We start from the raw sequence: 22,660 nt of genomic DNA, 5'->3' as shown, positions 1-22,660 counted from the left end.
GAATGTTTTAATGGAAGGATAACCCTTCTCAACTATTGTATGTGGTGTGGCCCACCCAAGTCATGGATTAATTTTATATTTAAACCCATTTCCCACCATGGAATGGAACGGTGCATCTGACTTATGAGGTAGTTGTTCTACACACTTCACGGTGGAGTCCACACGGCTCACCTTGTGGAAAGTTTCCCTGAGGTCGACGTCATAGTAATATTTCCTATGTCTTTGGGGGAAATGGTGCTACAAGGGAGGAACTTCCCACTAGGTTGAGCTGTGTGGGACCCACCATGATGTGCCTCGATCATCAACACCGTGCATTTGATGGTTCCCCTTTAGTATTAAAAATGAGCAATTAGCCCTCAAATTTCAAATACTTGTCATTGAATCCAGCTATAAAGAAGTTCAAATTCAATTAAGAAGGTCAGAGCCCTCCATATGACTTCTTAGGAAACTCCAATTTAATTATTTCTACTTCTCTAGTCAGAGAATTGCAATTCATTTATTTATGCATCCAAACGCACCCCTTAAGAGTGGAAAGACAATGAACATTGGCATGTATTGGGTTTGATTTATCTAAACCAATCTCACCGAAACTTCCATAAACAAAGTGAAATACGCCCAACTAATGGAAATTACAACAAATAGATTCTCAGAAATGGAATTTAGATATTACTACCTTTTCTACAACATGTAATTCAAGCCATAATACATTATTTACACGCCAGAGAGAGATTGAGATCTAACCTTCTTTCTTCTTCTTCTTCATCATCTTCTTCTTCTTCATCTTCTTCCTTGTTTTTCTCTTCCTTAGAAGGATTAGAAACAAGCTCAGGGCTTTTGAGATCAATCTTTGGCATGAAATCTTCTGATTGGAAGGATGGAGTCCAGACGTGTTTCTCTTCATTTAGTTTCTTCTTCTTCTTTGGTTCGTTCCCTAAAAGATCTTTTGCAGCACGAATGCTTCTGAGAAGAGCAAAGAACTTCTCCATGTTTTCTTCTTCTTCATCTAGAGGCCTCTTTCTTCTATCCCCTTCCATGTATCAACTGAGGCTAGCAATAACCTCTCTCTCTCTCTCTCTCGCTCTCTCTCTCTCTCTCTCTCACATGTAAGAAAGAAGAAAGAAAAAAAAAATTATCTCTCTTTCGCCATGAATGGAGAATATAGGTAACCTGGGAACCAGAAGTCTCCAATTTATAGTGGAAAACAGAAAAATTACTAATTAAGCTAGCATGTTCTCCCCTCTCTCTCTCTCTCTCTCTCTCTCCCTCTCTCCCGGCTAGTCCTGGTGGACCACCACGTTAATGGACCATAGATCAGATGGGACGTGATTAGAGTCGGTGGCGTAAAGTGAGACTGCTGTTTTCCTTCTATGCTAAAGATCTTCCAAGTGTCCATTTGGAGACCACTAATTCAACTAATATGATGGAATAACCGTTATGATTTTTTGGGCTGTGGCCCTTTTACATGGTGGCCCACTACATTGACGGCCTGTGGTTACCCAGTCCTTCATCCCGTCTTTGTTGATATAGAGAAGGATACAAGAGCCAAAATGGTATCCGAGATCGTCTAGGCTCTGTCACGACTCAGTATCCAGCGTGTCAACACCTAGTGGGGCCCTCTTGCTCTCTACCACGCTAAGGAAGCGTATTGCTATCTACATAATTTTAGGGCTTTGTCCAAAAATGGAATATATCCAAACCTCAAATGGACCACACCACCTGAAACAGTGTGAATTGAACATCTGCCGTTGAAATATTCTTGGGGACAACGGAAGTTTTACATCAAGCTGATATTTGTGTTTTCCCTTCATCCATGTCTCTCTGGTATCATGAACAGGTTGGATGACAAATAAACATCACTGGGGCCTTAGAAAGTTTTCAACGGTTGAAATCAATACTTCCACCTTTTCCAGTGGTATGGTCCACTTGTGGTTTTTATATGCATCAATTTTGGTTTAAACCCATAAAATGATACGGAAAAGTGAATGGACAGCGTGGATAAACCACATGCATTATTGGTGGGCCCATCGATAAGAGCGTATTTAGTAACTCAGTAGGCAATCCGATTTCCTACACTAAATACTTTTTTTCCCCCTAATTACGGTTCGTAGATGATCTTACCCTTTGAATTTTTTTATTTTTATTTTTTAAATTTGAATGCGAGCTATTGAAAATATTCCTTTTTATGGTTCTAAATTCATCTATGGATAATGACGAAAACAAGCATCCGTTTAGATCAAATTTCATAAGATGGAACATGGACGGTTCGGATCATCAGATTACTCAGCACTTGCGACAGACGTGGTATCCTACCAACGGAATTCTCGTGCAATTTAAACGAAATACACGATGCGCGCGTCTTTTCACAGTACACGCGGTTTTAACGTATGATAGGTGTGGCCCACGGTTTAGAAATCCAGATCATTGCGTGCTGAGTAAACCAGACATGGATGACTTCATTGAAACCTTCTTCCCAGGGCCCACAGGATCTTTATTTGCCATATAAACTGTTTACTTCTGTGGTCCAAAGGAGCTTTTAACGGTAGGCTTTCAAATCTCACTTTTTCCTGTGGTGTGGTCCACTTCGAAAATTTCTCAATTTTAGGTTCATGATATAAAACTGAGTTTTTAAAAAATATGGACGGTGTGGATAAGACACGTACATCACGGTGTGCCCCACAGAGTTTACATAGTACACTGTAGCTAACCGAGTTACTCATTACGCAATCCGCGTCCGTCTTTTTCCCATACGCAGTACTACCACATGGTGTAGGATCTAACCACCCAACTTTGGACATTTTTTCAGTTGATTGTGGGCCGTTGATGTGTTTTTCTTCTTAACCGTCCATCTGTTGACTACAAACTGATCAAAGGTTAACAGTTTACCATCTAAGATACTTTTGGACCAGGATCAACGGTTACACAAGGTAGAGATTAGCAATCATGGGTCCTCTTGGATGAAGTACTCCTCGCAAATCTTCAACAATGCATCCATCCTAACCCTTAAATCGTTGGACGAGGAAATAGATGGTTAACGAGAAAATACAGCAACGGACCACATTTAAAGTATAATAGCTTAGTGATCGGAGGGCTTATGATCTCAAAACTTGTACGAGTTCCAGCCATCCATCATGTACGGTTGTATCATCATATCAATGGTTTGGATCATCTAATCACTGCCCCCACATGTTGCAAATCTTACGTCAGAAAAGTATGCGCGTACTCAATGCCAACCGGTCCTTGTCGGGAATTTCACGTGATTCAGAGGGCATTCTCAACCTTTTAAATAAGTGGACGCGAATCGTCTGTTGCATCCAGAATATTCTGGATCACGACAAGGTCCGACCTCTGCGGGCCCAACATGATGCACGTGCTTTATCCACACCGTCCATCTTTTTACCAGATCATTTTATGGACAATCCCAAAAACAATTCGATCCAAAGAAGAAGTGGACCACATCAAAGGAAACAGTGGGATTGACCGTCGACCGTTAAAAGCTCATTGAGTTCACGTAAGTTTTGGATCAAGCGGATATTTGTGTTTTCACTTCATCCATATTCGTGTCACTATGTACTGCTTGAATTGCAAATAAACATTACGGTGGGGCTTATCATCTTAACCGTTTCCTGTGGTGTCCTCCAACTGGGCTTTTGATCTCCTCCGTTTTTAGGATTATATACTAGAAGGGGCTTTAAAAACGGATGAACGGTATGACTAAAATAAATGCATCACAGCGGTCACAAGCTTGGGTCCATATTTTCAAAGGAAACATATTAGCTGCCCAGCCAGGTTGGGTACTGAAAGTGACGTCACTAAGTTATGTGGGCTCACCATTGTGTATATATTATCATGTATGTATTGTTGTAAAAAGATATCTTAAATCTTGTATTCACCGTGCTGCTCGACCGGTCGAGGGGGTTGTTTGATCGGTCGAGGCCCGCTCGACTCGAAATCTAATGTGCTTTATTTTTGAGGTTTGAGCCGCTCGACCAGTCAAGGGTAAGGCTTGACCGGTCGAAGGAGTCCTTCAACCAGTCGAGGGTTCCGCAGATTCTTCAGATTTTGTGCGGACTACATAAATTTGAGGCGGTTTCAAAGGAGTGCGTAAGTGGAGTTTCTTAAACTATAAATAGGAGTCCATAAAGCTATTTTAGGGCATTGTAAGGCATTTTAAAGGTTTTGTAAGGGTTCCTAAAAAGGTTTTAGGGTTTTTAAAGGGTATAGTAAGGATGAAATTCGAGGTTGTTTGAATCGGGTAAGTCCTTTCTCTTTATAATTTATACTTTCATAGTGGAATTCTGTCACTTTGTGTCGTGGTTTTTTCCTACAAGAATTTTTCACGTTAAATCTTTGTGTTCTCTTATGTTTGCTTAGTGCTATTGGATTACTATCTTAGATCTAAATCTGCGTGATTTCGTAGCACAAATCCCCAACATGTATTACATACACACTTTCCACCCATTTGGAGAGATCATTTCACGGCATAATTAAAAGAACAAGACATCCAAAGCTGGAGTGGACCCATCAAATTCCACTATGAGGTTTATCTCATATCCAACCTGTTTGTAAGTTAACACAGATGCAAAAAAAAAAGGGAGGGGGGGGGGGGGGGGGGAAAGAAAACACAAATATCAACTTGATTGGAAACTTTTGTGACCCTTTAGGGCCCATTTCACCGGTCGGATTGGAAGGGACTGGATGGTATTGGAAGGGATTGGAAGTTAAATCCTGGGATTGGCCGGGCACGCCAAACAGAGTCGGTGATCTGATCCCAATCCCATGGATCTTAAGACAATCCATTGACAACACCATCATTACCTTTAAATCCCATCCAATCAACCCTAATCCATTCAAATTTGCCAGCTGGGACGTATTTGGTTCGAGGGATAGGAAGGGATGGGAAGGTTTAATCCCAGGATTGGCCAGGCATGCCAAACAGACTGGATATAGCAATCCCATGGATCTCAAGACAATCCACTGACAACACCATCATTACCTAGAAATCCATGTCATCCACCCTAATACCATTCAATTCCTTCCAATTCACTTGGCCAAATAGGCCCTTAGGGCCCGTTTGGCCGGGCGAATTGGAAGGGATTGGATGGTATTGGAAGGGATTAGAAGTTAAATCCCGGGATTAGCTAGGCGTGCCAAATAGACTGGGTGATCTGATCCCAATCCCATGGATCTTAAGAAAATCCACTGACAACATCATCATTACCTTTAGGGCTTGTTTGGCCGGGCAGATCCCGTGGAATTAGGAGGGATGGGATTGCGATATCCCACCCGTCCATCCCATGGGTATGTTTGGGCAGGGCTATAACTCGCGAAACTCTGCTGTCCCACGGGATGCAACTCACTGTGGCGAGGGATGTAAGATCTGTCGATGGGATTCGCTGCCATCCCGCCTGCCTTCTTGAGTTGATCCCACAGTTTCTCCTCTCCTCCGTTGCTGACCTCTCTCTCTCTCTCTCTCTCTCTCTCTCTCTCTCTCTCAACGGAATCGTCTCCATTGATGCGATTTCTGCTGATGTTCGATATGTCTCTGCAAATACCAACGCATTGATGCGGTATTCGCCGATATCTGATATATTTCTGTAGAGGACGGTCGACGTATCGCTTCCCGTTTTCACACTTCGGCATTGAACATGATGAGGTTCACAAGATTTCTCAAGAATCTATACAAATCTCATTTGCTATCGGAATTCCGGCATCATTCTCATTCTTTTCTTCTTAAGATCTTTGAAAATTTTCGTTTCTCTTTCCGATTCTTGGAAGGCCACCGTTTGATCTGTTCCCGCGAAGAAACGAAATTTCAAAAACGAACGCCGACTATTTTTGCCTTTTCTGGTGATCTTCTTGGATTTCTGGCTAAGATTCGTCTGTTTTGATCTCACTGTGAAGATTATTCGTTGACTCCGACGAAGAAGCCGCTTATGCGACTCCTGCGAATCCCATGTCTGTGTCTAAGCATCTAGGAGGATTTGCAATCTATTCTGAGGAATTTTATCTCTAAGTCTAGCTTCTTTTGATTGTCTAGTGTCAGCGGGAGTAGCCAATACGTGGCCCTGCCCAACGCCCCGTACCGTTTCTAAAGTGGAAGGAGTACCATCCTGTGATGATATCTGCCTGGCCAAACAAGAGGAAAAATAAATTTTTGAGGGATCACTGCAATCCCATGGACGTCTCAAACAATCTCTCCCATGCGGTCCCGGGATTGGCCCATCCCATGCGATTCTAGAAAATCCACTGACACCACTATCATTACCTTAAAATTGATCCCATCCCGCCTAATACCATGGGATCTGCCCAGCCAAACAAGCCCTTAAATCCCATCCAATCCACCCTAATCTGCTCAAATTTTCCTAGGATGTGTTTAGTTCGAGGGATTGGAAGGGATGGGAAGGTTAAATCCCGGGGTTGGCCAGGTGTGCCAAACAGACTCGATGTAGCAATTCCAGGATATAGCAATCCCATGGATCTTAAGGGCATGTTTGGCCAGGCGTTGGATACGGTATTAGATGGGATTAAGAGGGTTATCCTACGCCATCCCATCCCATCCGCCGTTTGGGATGGTGGGATGGGATTTCATCTACCTCGCCCTCTTAAACACCGCCCTTAGCCAACATGGATTCTACCAATCCTATGATGTGAATTTTCACCGTTATGTGGAGCCCATCAAAATATCAATGAGATATCTACTCCATCCATCATTTTCATCGGCCTACATTTAGCCATGAACCTATTTTAAGGTAAATATAAAACAGTGAGTAGAGCACAATACAAGAAGCAGTGTAGATGCAAACCCATCCCAAAAATAGGCTGCTATATCCCATGGGCTATTCGAAATCCATGGGATCAAGGGACAAACACTGACACCACCATCATTACCTTTAAATCCATTTTATCCCTCCTAATCCCATGGGATTGGTCCGGCCAAACACGCCCTGAGACAATACACAACACCATCGTTACCTAAAAATCCATGCCATCAACTCTAATACCCGTCAATCCCTTCCAATCCACTCGGCCAAATGGGCCCTTGGAGTTTTTAATTGTGAGCATAATTCTTTCCTCCACTGTTTTCTGTGGTGGGGTCCACTTGAGAATTGGATCTGATTTATTATTTGGTTGATGTCTTAAAATAATCTCTCAGGATGAGTGGGCAGTGTTGATGCAGAACATACGTCATCGTGCGATTCACATAACCAGGTGACGTCACTTCAAGTCTCGCTACTCATCCTATCAGCTTGTAATCCGCGTCCATCTACGGAGGCAGGTGGGGCAGGCAATCCGTGTCCCGACTAACAACGCGTGCCCGCGTTTTCTGGCGTCATTTACTGAAATATCCGTGACGCTAATGCATGACGTCAGTCAACAACTTTCTTACGCCATGCAAAATATCGGGAGGTGGGGGCCTATCTATGACGTTTTAGAGACGTGGACGGACGCGGATTTAATACTATCCTGTGTATTGACGTTGGTACACATTACGTGTCAAATTTTAATTGGATGATAAGTCAATGTAAAAGTAAAGTATATTTTACACGCATGTTTTCTGTCAAAACCTTCCTCGGCGAGTTTCCCTCATGCGCGGCGTTCAGCGTGATTTCGGTGAGAAATCTATCCTGTCCATCCATTTTGTGAGCCAATTTGAAGACATACGACTAAAATAAGGTGGATCCAAAACTAAGTGGGCCACATGAAAGGAAATGGTAAAGATTCAATCGACACCATTGAAATATTCTCATGCCCACAAATTTTTTCCAATCAAGATAGATTTTTAACTTTTTAACTTCATTCCAATGGAAATGATTTTAAAAATGGCCTGGATTGCATATATACACTGAAGTGGTAGGCATTTCTTTTCCCAATTTTCCCAATGGTGTGGCCTGGAAGGGTAGATTTTTGAATGCAAAAAAAAATAATTCTACAGCCTTGTCGCATTGTCTGCATTGACATCCCTTCAATTCAAATTTGCTGGCTCATGTTTAGATACTAGCACAAGACTCGGCTACACGTGAAACTCAGGTGGGGCATAGCACAGAATCTTGGGGCCTATTAGATTTTTAAATAATTACCTGTAAGTAAGTAATAATTAATTACCAAATAATTACCGCATCATTTTTTGTGCTGACACTGACGGCTTAACTTTTTGGCGACAAAACCAAGGATGGCTGCTAAATGAATCCAGGGTCCACTGTGATGTACGTTATGTATGTATTAACACCGTTCATTCTGTATGTTGATGTAGAACCTGTCACAGACACGTTCCTAGCATGGTTGAGCCAAAAGAAGATGGACCGTGAATTGACTATAACTTTTGATCCGGGTATCGTTACGGGGCGCACAACCTATCAATCTTTACTGAAATGGGCCATTCGAGGTGAACTGACCCACAAAGTGGGTCGCATCTGTCCGTTTCGTCAGAAAACGTGCGCTTTCAGCTCAAAAACGAATTTTCAGAAAAAAATTTACTATTTTTAATAATTCCGATTTTTTAATATTTTTTAGAGTTTTAGATTTTCTTTCCTTTTAGAAATAAATTTTAGTTATACTAGGACTCTTCTAGAGAAAGTTTATTTGCAATTTTTATTTTTAGAAATTAGGCCTTAGAAGAGTTTTATTAGAATTAGGATTTTTATTAAAGTTAGAATTTTGCTATTTTTGGTAATTACGAATTTTAGTTTATTTTTTTCTATATTAATGGTGTAAGGACACACATTATGGAATCATCAATTATTCATCAATCAATTTCAAATTTATTAGAATTTATTTCTATTTTCTGCTTTCTTTCCTCGTGGATTCGAGAAGTCTCTGTGAGGAGTCCAGAGAAGTTCCGTGGATTCGGAATAGTTATCCTCTTGAGGAAGACGGTGCTCGACCTCACGTCCTCCCCTGCGTCAGTTTGGTATCAAAGCGAGGTTTCTCCTCGGATTGATGGCTTCTAACGACGGGTCGGGCAACAATCCCATGGGCGATGCTTCAGGGAATTTACCTTTAACGGCGGCAGCTTTCGAAGCAGCACGGCGAGAGAATCGGCAAGCTATGCAAGGGCTGCAGGCTTCCATCGATCGCATGGCGGATCGTTTGGTGGAGGCCCTAGGGCAACTCCGTGTTCATGGTGGTAATCCACCATCAACAATTGCTAGAATTCGTAATCATATTGATCGTAGGGCGACGCTATCAGTGAACCACAGGATCACTCCTGATAAAGTGGGATCTAGCGACATGATTTTACAGCATCCTAGACGAGCCATTGATCAGATGGATCGGATGGACCAAGAATTCAAGATGAAAGTCGATCTTCCTAGTTTTAATGGTTAACTCCACTTCAAGGACTTCCTCGATTGGTTGCTTAAAGTCGAACGTTTCTTCGACTACATGAACATAATGGAAGAAAAGAAAGTTAAACTCGTGGCTTACAAATTGACGGGCAGAGCTTCAGATTGGTGGGAACAACTTCAACTCGAGCGAATGAGACAGATGAAGGCGCCAATCCGCATGTGGTCGCGGATGAAGAAGTTATTGTGCATGCGATTCTTCCCTACCAATTACGATCAGGTATTATTCCAACAAAATCAAAATTATTGGCAAGATAACCAATCATTAAAGGGTTATGCAGAGAAATCCTATTATTTGTCGGCGAGAGGTGACCAAGTCAAAACGGAGTTGCAACAAACCACAGGATTCATCAGTGGAAAACATGTGACCCCTATGGGAACGGTGAGCCAACTCAAGACTTGTAAAGTGGAGGGACAATCTCTCATGACTGAGCAGGCCTTTGTTAAACAATCTGAGGAAACGGGAGACATATATGCAGTAGTTGAAGAGAAAAAATATGTGGAGCCTGTGAATATCCTAAAGGATTTGGAACCAGTATCGCAGGAGTTCAAGGGGGTTGTGCTCGATGAACTCCCTAATAAATTACCTCCCATACGAGATATGCAAAATTACGTTGATCCCATCGCAGGGGCAAGTCCGCCTAATTGCCCACATTATCAGAAAAAATATGAAATCTTGAAGACAGATGTGAAGGAATTAATCGATATTAGTCAAGTCAAGGAAATCATGAGTATATGTATCGTATCGGCTCAAAAGCTTAATGCCAAGTACAAAAAAAAGTCTAATGAACATCGGCGTCAGAAGTTATCTCAGACTCATGTGCCAAGTCTCTTGCGTAACTCGAGGACGAGTTTTTTTCAAGTGGAGGGGTTTGATGTAGAACCTGTCCCAGGCACGGTCCTAGCATGGTTGAGCCTAAAGGAGATCGACCGTGAATTGATCATAACTTTTGATCGAGTATCGCTGCTGCTGGGTGCACAACCTATCAATCTTTATTGAAATAGGCTATCTAAAGTGAACCAATTCACAGAGTGGGTTGCATCTATCCGTTTTGTCAGAAAACGTGCACTTTCAACTCAAAAACGAAATTTTAAGAAAAATTACTATTTTTAGTAATTTTGATTTTTTAATATTTTTTAGAGTTTTAGATTTTCTTTCCTTTTAGAAATAAATTTTAGTTATACTAGGACTCTTCTAGAGAAAGTTTATTTGCAATTTTTATTTTTAGAAATTAGGCCTTAGAAGAGTTTTATTAGAATTAGGATTTTTATTAAAGTTAGAATTTTGCTATTTTTAGTAATTACGAATTTTAGTTTATTTTTTTCTATATTAATGGTGTAAGGACACACATTATGGAATCATCAATTATTCATCAATCAATTTCGAATTTATTAGAATTTATTTATATTTTCTGCTTTCTTTCCTCGTGGATTCGAGAAGTCTCTGTGAGGAGTCCAGAGAAGTTCCGTGGATTCGGAATAGTTATCCTCTTGAGGAAGACGGTGCTCGACCTCACGTCCTCCCCTGCGTCATATGTCAGCCTCGTTTTAGGCAGTGAACCCAAAAATGAGGTAAATCCAAAGCTCTAGTGGACCACACCACAAGAAATAGTGAAAATTGAATGTTTTCCGTATAAAAATTTATGTGGCCCTCATATATTTTGGATGAAGCTGACATTTGTGTTTACCCTATATTAATGTTTTTATAACTTTATGAACAGATTAGATGACAAATAAACATTAACGTGGGCCTAATAAACAAAATAACTTTCAATAACGGACCTGTAAGGCCATTATTTCTTGTGGTATGAGTCACTTGAGCTTTGCATTTGTCTGAATTTTGAACTTAGGCCTTAAATTCTTCTGATAAAATAAATGGACGATGTGTATATGTCATGCACATCACAATGGAGTCCATAAATGTAAGTCAGATTTGTTGGATCAATTTTTGAGACGAAAATACATTTAAAATTTCAAACATGGTGAAAAGGAAATAATAACATTTTTCAAAGGTATTTCCCTTATACACAAAAATCAAAGGAGCCCTAAGACTAAGGCATTGACCTTTGAAACTTTCTTCGAACACACTATTATAATTCTACGCCCAATCCTTTCAATTCCACAGGCAATGTGTGAAAATTATTCCATCAATCAATCAATCTTCATTGAACAGATGACGGTCTAAAGCTGGACTAGTCGGCACTTGTAGGGTAGGGGAGGGAATGTGGTAGGATAGATTTAACCCCAGCCTAGCACTAATTTATTAAGCCCTAATTCTAATCAGGCTGTTAGAAAAAGATTTAAATGATTAAAGAGTGAAATATAGTAATCAAGTTCTTTTTCTTGTGTATCCTCTCTTTGGCGAGTTCCACCATATAAACTGTATGGATCATTAGACCAAGACAGAGACCCAATAAGTATCTCAATTTTTTTTAAACTTTTAGATTGAGTTACTTATAACTACACTGTGGTGATGAATGAGAATCGCTCGGATTTGGACCAGTCTGTAGGACCCACCTTAATGCGTATGTTCTATCCAGCCGTCCATCCCATTTAGCAGTTCATTTTAGGCCATGGGCCCAAAAATGAGACAAATCCGACTCTCAGATGGGCCGCACTAGAGGAAATATTGGGGAATGACACCTACCGTTGAAACCTTCCTTAGGACCACTGTAATATTTATTTCTCAGCCCAACCAAGGACTGTGGGACCCACTGTATAGTCTCACCATGATGTAAGTAATGTATACCGGTGGCGACCACCGGAATGGCATTAAGCCTTAGTCGTCCAATTGAAAACAAGGTAGTTCGAGATTTCAAGTGGTTGCATGGGGACGCTGGGCTCAATGTAATGTTTGTTTTTCACCACATTTGGAGGCCAAAGGGACCACCATAGACTCTGGCAAGATGTATATACGCTGCCCTGAGGGTCAATCAGTTTTGTTCACGTCCACAGGCCCTTGTCGGTCATCCAAAAATGAAGCATATCGAAATCTTTAGTGGATTTCATGTTGTCCAACATTCTGTGGGGCCCACTTTTAGGGTTATTTATGATGTCCACGCTACCCATTGAGTGTGTAGGGCCTGGTTTTGGGCGGCCCCCACCAGTGAAAATAATGGTGATTTGATGCCTATAATTGAAAACTTCTTAAGGCTCACTATATATTGCTTATTTTCCATCCAAATTAGCTGTGGGGACTGCTGTGGTGGGGTCCTCACTTGGTGTATTTGTCTTAGCCACGCTGCCCATCCATTTAGGTAGTCTTGTGCGTGTGGGTGTGATACCTGCAGCTATGATGACTATGACACTTCCTTAATGTCCCCACATACTCAGGCCTTAGTGGGATTTTACCGCGTATGGATACTCCGAAGCAAGAGTAAGGATCCATGCTATTTTTATGCTTAATGCGGTATTACATATCTCATATATATATATATATATATATATATATATATATATATATATATATATATATATATATATATATATATATATATATATGAGATTATATGTTGTCATATCTCATTCGCATCATATGTACATGACATGAATGACGGCTTGTTGTTCATGATTGAATACAACCGAATTTGGGATATTGTCTAGCTATTGACGCCCTTGTTTGCCAATAGACCATGGTTGGTACTCATATCATGATTTTGGTTAGACACTTAGGGGACTTGTATAAATAGGGTCATCCACATGTTGCACGATTCACATGACTAGTGGACAGCTCGGATGTGACTCATGCATCACACATTATATATGTCACAATCACATATACACCCTGATGACTGTTGAGGGTCGAATATTGCATATCAGACTCCAGTTGTTGCCACGATTTACAAACATAGTACTGTTTGACGGCCCGATTTAATCGTGTTTGTGATGCAGGGTGTATTCACGAGCATGGACTGAAAAGGGAGCTTAAAGCATGGATTTAACGCTCTGATGACACTAAAGGCAAGGGACACACTCCAGAGAACCAAGACTGAAGAATTTACATGCCAGGGATCCGAGAAAATCAAGTCATTCACATTAAAGAGGCCCGAAATTGGTGAAGAATGCAAGATCACATAGTTCCCGCCATCTGATTGGCTCAAAACTGCATGCATGGCCTAAGGGCCATGAATTAACCGTACATATCAAATTTCAGCCCTCAGATGATTGTAAAAGTGGCCCAACGGACATATCAGCCCACACATCAACAATTTAAGGCCCACCTGATGTTTGGATCTGCTTCAAGTTTGGGGTCAACGCTTAAAATGAGATGGGTAAGCAGATGGTCGGTGGGGATTTTGTAGAAACATCAAGGGATGTACTTTATGCAGCGGGCGTGCACACATAGCAGTCTCACCTACGGCACACCTGACCATACCACGGTAAAAAACGGGCGCTGACCGAGCTTCCCCTCTCCCTCTCCAATTCGAATGCCTTCCAGCGCACAAACAGAGCTCGTGGGTGGGTGCAGTGGGCCACCATCTTGATTCGGCGGTCCAATCTGGACCATCCATAAGAATTCTAAGGCGCATATCACCAAGACCTAGGTGGGGTTTTTCTTGAAAAAAACGTGGATCAGATTTTAACAGTCCAAACGCAGGACGGACGGTAGGGAGAAAATTCGGTGGGCCACACCGAAATCTGCCCAAAACTGACCATTCCCAACCGGTTTTTCGAGGGGAGATTAATGGACCGCGTAGATTTCTCTTCTGACACCGATCATGGGCCCACTGCACTTCACAGCGTAAGAAATTCGCAGGCCTGCGTCCTAGAAAACCGGCCGCTGTTGGGCTGTTGTGCGATCACGCTCATGGTCAAATATGTGATCCGGACCGTCCAATGTGTCCACAGGGAATCCAATACCCTAGCCAAGATTTCAGAATTGTCAGGTAGGTCGATATCACGCCGCAAAGACACTCCAAACGCAAGTCGTTTTACGTTTTTACTGCACATACGAGAATTTGTTGCGGAAACAAAGTGCGAAAGCCCTCCTGGTGCGGAAGGGAAACTTCAACCGAAGTGTTCAGGAGGGTCTTCTATAAAATAGAGAAGAGAAAGCATGGAAAGGCAGTTTTTTTGGATCAGCATGAGGGAACGAGAGAGAGGGAGCTCGGTTGAAAGAGTGCAGCGGCTGGGTTGATGCTGCACGTCAAGGAGAGAGACCGTGGGTTGCTGCTGCACGTCAGGAAGAGAGATTCAAGCTGCTGGCAGCGTGAGCAGAGGCTGGACAGGGCTCGGTTTTGAAGGCTTGCTCGTTTTGGAGGATTGAAGGAAGAAAGGAAGAAACGTGAAGCGGGTTTTTTCTCTCTTGTTCTTTTCTTTTCCTTTTTATTTTTATTTTGTTGTTTTAATCAACCCATTCATGTGTAGCTAATCCTCTTAGCTAGGGCTAAGAGGTGAAGCCTGTAGCGAGATGGGAGACACTATTTCATGCGTTTAATTTGAATTTCTGAATTGAACTTGGTTTTAAGTTGATTATTAAAAGAATATTTTCTCAGTCTTTAATGGTCTGTTGTGACTGAAATTACAATGGGTTTGCAATGGCTTTGAATTTCTCTTTTTCTCTTTTGATGTTTATGACGTCAGGAGGCCCTGTTGTTCACCATCGTCTCCTGGGCATGGTTGGATGATAGTACCCTTCCTGATCTTTATACATTGTTGATTGGTTGGTAATTAGTTTAATCTTGTTGTTTGCTTTGTCTCCTGGGCATGGTTAGATGATGGAATCCATTCTAATTTATAAACCCTTCATCTCTTGAAACCCAGATCAAGTAAATTCAGTTTGATTTCCATGATTCCTGATGCAAGCATAAGATCTCCCTGATCTCTACAAGTGGATCCTCTAAATCCCTAGTTTCCCTTCCTCTGAATTCCTTAAAGTTTTAGATAATTATTCCATAATTATTTCTTAAATTCTATTTGGTTTAGATTACATCTTAGTCTAGTTCTAGTTCTACTTGGTTTCAGATAACGTACAGGTATCAGTCCCTGTGGATTCGACCTCGGTCTTACCGAGTTTATTACTACATCACAACCCTATACTTGGGGAGTGAACAAGTTTTTGGCGCCGTTGCCGGGGACTGACGGTTACGATTCTCTGAAATTAATTGGTTTTAGAATTAGGTTAGGATTAAGATTTTACTTACTTTAGGATAAAAGTTTTTCTTTTATTTTTATTTTTATTCTATTTTTAGAACTTAACCTGTTTTCCTGTTTTGTAGGATCCTGACATAAGCTCTTAAATTGGTAATTCCTTCCTAAATTCTCTACTTTTTCTGTTTTTAGAATTAAGGTTTAAATCTTAGAAATTTTTTAACTCTAGTATTTCTCTATTTGTAGGAAATAGTTTATTTTTAGAAATTAGGTTATTTCTTTCCCTTTTTAGAGATTTAACTTCTATTTTTGTTCTCTAGTAACTTTCTAATTTTAAACTCTCTTAGAATCTAATTTGTTTCGTAATTTATTTTTAGAATTTTTGTTTAGAAACTAACCTTCCTATTTTGTAGGCCTTTAAGATAGAAATCTTTAATTCGGTACACTCCTTCTCTACTTTCTATTTTTCAGTTCTCTTTTAGTAATTTACTTTCTAGTTTAGGACTTTCTAATTTATTTTAGAAGTTTTCACTTTCTTTTAGAAATCAGTTTACTGCTACCTTTCTTTTAAAGGATTGTTCTTCTCTTTTTAAAAAAATCTAACTTATTTTATTTTATTTTGTAGGTTTTAACTCAAGACTCCAATTTGGTAATTTCTTTCCAACTCTCTCTTTCTTTCTAGATTTTCTTTTCCTTTCTTAGGATTAGGTTTTTAATTGAGGGCTGCGAGTGTTTTCATGCCCAAGTGGGCCCGTGACAACACTCGACGTCTCTTGACTGAAGGAAGATTAGTTGAGGGGTTGACTATCCATCGCAGGACTAGACACCGCTCAAAATTCCCTGAGTTAATTGAAGTTATGGCTGAAGACCAACCTCCTCTACTTCCACCCAGGGTGGAGGATACCCAAGATAAGAATGAGGTGCAACAGGCACCCCCGCCTCGTACTTTACGAGATTATCTACAACCAGCGGGAGTGAGTATGCCCTCATGCATGATTTTTCCTGAAAACACAGGACAAATGGACATCAAGCCGGGAGTTATCCAACTCCTTCCCAAATTCCATGGACTTGAATCAGAGAGTCCATATTTACATTTGAAAGAGTTCGATGAGATTATAGCTACATTATGTTTTCCTAATGTATCTGAGGATACAATTAGGCTGAAACTCTTTCCTTTTTCCTTAAAAGAGAAAGCTAAGACGTGGTTACATTCACTGCGTCCTAGATCCATTGGCACATGGAACGACATGCAGAGGGAATTCATAAAAAAATTCTTCCCACATCATAAAACGATTACCCTCAGAAAAGCAATCATGAACTTTGCCCAAAAGGAAGATGAAACATTCTTCCAATGTTGGGAAAGGTTCAAAGATTTGGTCAGTTCATGCCCACAACACGGATTTGAAACGTGGCGCATTACAAATTTTTTCTACGATGGACTGACATCTTTCATGCGTCAAATGGTCGAGACAATGTGTAATGGAGAGTTCATTAATAAAGATATCGACGAGGTATGGGACTACCTCGACAGTTTGGCTGAAAAAACATAATCTTGGGACTATTACCCAAAGTCGAACACCACGTCTAGGCCGACTCAATTAAAGGAGAAAGGTGGATTATATCTCTTGAAAGAAGAGGATGATCTCAAGTGTAAAGTGACTACGCTCATAAGGAAAGTTGAGGCCATGGAAGGAAAGAAGGATAAGGTCAATGAAATTGTTTGCGACATCTGTGATTGCAAATTCACACAACTGAAAACTGTCCTACAATACCTGCCTTTCGAGGAGTGTTGAATGAACAAGCCAATGCCGTAAATAATTATCAAAGACCTTTTACAGGACCTAACTCCAATACATACAACCCTGGCTGGAAAAATCATCCAAACTTTAGTTGGAGGAATGGACAGACGGCTACTCCTCCAGGTTTCTTCAATCAAAATTCAAATCAAGTGAAACCTCAAGAGGAACCGGTTCAAAATCCCATACAAGAACTGGCTCAGGCAATGCGGGGAATTACAGATTTTATGCAAAAGATAGATTCTCGTATGACGGTTATAGAAAAGGGGATGCTTCCTGCACAACCTCTCCCCAATCCTAAACCGCAGTACGAGAGTAATGATCTCAGCTCTTCAAATCAGATGGGGCATGCTAAATCCATCACCACTCTTAGGAGTGGGAAGATCATTGATAAAACTCTTCCGGTTAGGCCCGAAAAGCCTCAAGAACCAGAAGAGGACAACAATGATGAATCCAGTGATGCCCCACAAAAAGTAGAACCGGAACTTCTAGAGAAGCCAATTGCTCCGTTCCCCCAACGGTTGGTCTCACCAAAACCTCTCTCTAACTCTCAGGATATCCTAGAGGTATTGAAACAAGTGAAAGTCAACATTCCTCTACTTGATGTCGTGAAATAGATTCCTTCATATGCCAAATTTCTGAAAGACTTATGCACGACCAAAAGACGGAAAATTATTCAAAAGAAAATCTTCTTGACTGAGAAAGTGAGTGCCATCCTAAAGCAAGACGTGCCGCAGAAATTCAAGGATCCCGGTAGCCCAACCATATCATGTGTAATCGGGAACCATCGAATTGATCACGCACTTCTTGACTTAGGAGCGAGCGTAAATCCGATTCCCTACTCGGTATACAAACAGTTAGGTTTGGGCGAATTAAAACCCACCCTAACCACATTACAACTTGCTGATCGCTTTGTTCGTGTACCAAGAGGGATAATTGAGGATGTGTTGGTCCAGGTCGATAGATTTTACTACCCTGTAGATTTTATCATCCTGGACACCGAACCCATCAATAACATGAGCACTCAGATTCCCGTCATTCTTGGTCGCCCATTCCTTGTCACGTCAAATGCAATTATCAATTGCAGGAATGGTATCATGACTATGTCTTTTGGAAATTTGACATTGGAGTCAAACATTTTTTTCAATAACGGCAGCAACGCAGAGGATGATGACGATTTCCACGACATTAACATGATTGACTCTTTCGTGGAAGATACGACACCTCTTACCTTATCCTCCAACCATCTAGAGACGTGCCTGGCCCACTCCCATGATTTTGATGATGACATGATTAGGGAGACGTGTGCCTTGCTTGATACTACACCGGTACTTGAAGTTAACCGGTGGAGGCCACAATTTGAAGAATTGCCACAAACCGATGTAGTGCCTCTACCGTCTAACCTCAAGCCGCCGAAGCTTGACCTAAAACCTTTGCCCTCTGATTTGAAATATGCCTATTTAGGTCAAGATGAGACATACCCGGTGGTGATCTCTGCCCACCTGGAGAAAGAACAGGAGAGTATGCTCATATCTACTCTCATTGAGCATAAAGGAGCCCTGGGATGGACGATAGCGGACCTCAAGGGAATCGATCCCTCGATTTGTACTCACCACATATATCTTGAGGATAATGCAAAAACTGCTCGGCAACCACAACGTAGACTAAATCCAAACATGAAGGAAGTGGTTAAAGCCGAGGTTCTTAAACTATTGGACGTGGGTATTATATACCCTATATCCGATAGTCAATAGGTGAGTCCAACTCAAGTGGTCCCTAAGAAGTCCGGAATCACCATCGTAGCCAATGCCAATAATGAACTCGTGCCAACTAGAGTCACTACTGGTTGGAGAATGTGCATTGACTACAGGAAGTTGAATACCGTCACGAGGAAAGACCACTTTCCTTTACCATTCATTGATCAGATCCTGGAAAGGTTAGCTGGTCATTCCTATTACAGTTTTCTTGACGGGTATTCGGGCTACAACCAGATAGAAATAGCCCCTGAAGACCAGAAAAAGACCACATTTACATGTCCCTACGGCACCTTTGCCTACCGAAGGATGCCATTCGGACTATGTAATGCCCTTGCCACCTTTCAGCGATGTATGCTTAGTATCTTTTCTGATATGGTGGGGCAATATCTAGAGGTCTTCATGGACGATTTCTCTGTTTACGGTCCATCTTTCAGCAAGTGCTTGGAAAGTCTTAAATGTGTACTGAAAAGATGTGAAGAAAAGAACTTGGTACTTAATTGGGAGAAGTGTCATTTCATGGTTCAGAAGGGAATTGTCCTTGGGCATATCATCTTGTCCAAAGGAATCGAGGTAGATAAGGCAAAAATCGATCTTATCTCTAACCTACCGCCACCTAAGAAGATCAGAGACGTGCGATCCTTCTTAGGACACGCAGGATTTTACAGGCGATTCATAAAGGACTTTAGTCTTCTCTCTCGTCCTTTATGTAATCTTCTTCAAAAGGATGCTCCGTACGAGTGGACTGAGCAGTGCTAGGAAGCTTTCATCAAGCTTAAGGGCACGTTAACTACTGCACCTATCATGCAGCCACCCGACTGGAGCCTTCCTTTTGAGCTTATGTGCGACGCTTCTGATTATGCTCTTGGAGTGGTCCTAGGCCAGAGAAAAGATAAGCAGCCCTACGTCATTCATTACGCAAGTAGAACTTTAAATTCTGCCCAGGTGAACTACTCGACTACGAAAAAGGAACTCTTAACTGTAGTGTTCGCCTTGGACAAATTTAGGTCCTACTTGATCGGATCCAAGATCATTATCTACACAGATCATGCGACACTTAAGTATCTTCTTTCTAAGAATGATTCTAAGCCCCGTTTGATACGATGGATCCTTCTACTCTAAGAATTTGATTTGAAAATTAAAGATAAAAAGGGAGTAGAGAACGTAGTGGTCGATCACCTTTCTCGCCTTAATACCTCTGATTCCCTTGAGGCGACCCATATTAATGATATGTTCCCTGATGAACAACTGTTCAGAGTCTCCCATTCACCTTGGTTCGCTGATATTGCTAACTATCTTGCTACAGGTGCCATACCGACACAGTGGACTGCGCAAGATAAGAAGAAATTCTTCACCGAGGTGCGCAACTTTTCCGAGATGATCCTTATTTATTTAAATATTGCCCACCAAATCTTAAGGAGATGTGTACCAGATGATGAGCATCAGAGCGTCATCTCTGTCACTCTCAGGCTGTGGTGGTCACTTTTCTCGCTAAAAAGACCACGGCCAAGATTCGGCAGTGTGCTTTATTGGCCCACTATGTTTAGGGACATTCATGAGTTTTGCAAAGCTTGTGAGCGTTGTCAGAAATTGGGAGCATTGTCCCGTCGAAATATGATGCCTTTGAATCCCATCCTTATCATTGAAGCATTTGATTGCTGAGGCATCGATTTCATGGGACCATTTCCCCAATCGTTTGGGAATTTGTATATTTTGCTCGCTGTGGATTATGTCACTAAATGGGTCGAAGCGATTCCGTGTCGAAAGAATGACCATCGCACGGTCATTAAATTTCTAAAAGAAAACATCCTTTCTCGATTAGGAACGCCTCGAGCCATCATTAGTGATGGGGGCTCACACTTTTGTAATAAACCATTTGAGAGCTTAATGAAGAAATACGGTATCTCTCATAAGGTGAGCACCCCATACCATCCACAGACAAGTGGACAAGCTGAGATTTCTAATAGAAAAATTAAACACATTTTGGAGAAAACGGTTAACCCTGACCATAAGGATTGGTCAATCCGATTGACCAATGCCTTATGGGCATACCGTACTGCTTTTAAAACCCCTATTGGAATGTCTCCCTTTAGACTTGTCTATGGGAAAGCTTGCCACTTGCCTGTGGAGCTGGAACATAAAGCGTATTGGGCGATCAAAAATCTTAATTTCAATCTGGACAACGCTGGCTCGCTATGCAAACTTCAGTTGAATGAACTTGAGGAAGCCGGAATGATGCGTACGACAATTCGAGAATTTATAAGGACAAGATGAAAGTATTTCATGACCAACACATTTTGCGAAAATTATTCACGCCTGGTCAGAAGGTCCTTTTGTACAATGCTCGATTACATCTCTTTCCGGGTAAGCTTCGATCTCGTTGGACCGGCCCTTACATTGTTGTCACTGTTTTTCCATATGGGGCCGTTGAGATAAGAGATCCCGACAATGGCAAGAAGTTTAAAGTCAATGGACATCGATTGAAACCATTTGTCGAGAAATTTGATTCAGAGGACATGTCCATGCCTCTGACTGATCCTGTTTACCAGGATTGATCTCCTAGTCTGATGGAGGTATAGGTAGGTTTCCTGTTTTCTTAGGACTAGGGTAGTTGCTTTATTTGTCTGGCTGAAGACAGTAAACTTAACGCTCCTGGGAGGCAGCCCAGCTCTTCATTTCATTTCGTTTATATCATTAGTTAGTTCAATGTTTGTGGGTAACATTACTACAAACCCTCACGAGACTACAACTCGTCCACTAGGGGCAACCTAGGGGTTTAAAGGCTTATTGCATACGCTAAATGCAATCGAGAGCACCTACGAAAGTGGTATAGGTAGGATTTCATTTTTATTATTTTATTTTTGTTGGTTTCTCTCTTGTGCTGACCCGCTCTTACGTAGATATCTTTGGAAAGCCTCTTGATTCTTTCATCCAGGTACTATCTTTCCATCATTCCTATTTTTCTGTTGTCTTATGTGCATTGCATGTCTATTTCTATTTACATTGAGGATAATGTAGATTTTTGGTTGGGGGTGGGAGATTAGGTTTCCTAATCAGTGTTTTCTTGGTCTTGAGCAAAAGTTGTGAAAATTTTTAATTTTTCAAGATTTCTAATGAAGTCGAAGTGATTTTGACAGGCCATCTAGGGCACTTAGAATTTCAAGATGCGTGATGTTGGTACTTCATGACTCTTGGATTCAGTTATCTATTAAATTTCACAGCTAAGTTTGAATTGTTAATCCATTATTAGAATTTGTAAACATTGGTTGAGTCATGAATTCGCAGGACACATCTTGCTTGCATATTAAGGTTTTAGTTCGATATTAAAGGATTAACTTGGTAATCACTAAACATGAAAGGAACCAACTTGAGAAATCGAATGGATTGGGCGAACAGTCTTTACCATAGGTTTGCTCCCTATAGGTGAGAATTCGATTCCCCATGAATGATATATGAAAAAGTTGGGTGTACAGTCTTTACCTTAGGTTTGCTCCCTATAGGTGAGGATCTGATCCCTCTTCTTGGCGTTACTTCTAATGAAAAAAATCAAAAATTAAAAGAATAAAAAGATAATGTGTAAGCCAAGTTGGGTTATCGTGATTTCTCTTATTTGTTACCAATGATATCCTTAAATATCGAGGTGAATCTTAATGTTGACAAGTCGAGATTAGACTATACA

The 22,660-nt window shown here is 41.2% G+C and overlaps 1 non-coding gene across 1 annotated transcript; it reads right to left on the bottom strand.

The window, feature by feature from the left end:
- Positions 1-16,726: 16,726 nt before the first annotated feature.
- LOC131235959 (small nucleolar RNA R71) lies at positions 16,727-16,833 on the bottom strand. The gene has a single exon (XR_009166469.1). It is a non-coding gene; the product is annotated as a small nucleolar RNA R71 (small nucleolar RNA).
- Positions 16,834-22,660: the final 5,827 nt, after the last annotated feature.

Source organism: Magnolia sinica, chromosome 19, assembly GCF_029962835.1.
Source record: "Magnolia sinica isolate HGM2019 chromosome 19, MsV1, whole genome shotgun sequence".
In the NCBI taxonomy this organism is placed as follows: Eukaryota; Viridiplantae; Streptophyta; class Magnoliopsida; order Magnoliales; family Magnoliaceae; genus Magnolia; species Magnolia sinica.
Note: the sequence above shows the minus strand (reverse complement) of the source record. Positions and strands in the feature narration are given on the sequence as shown.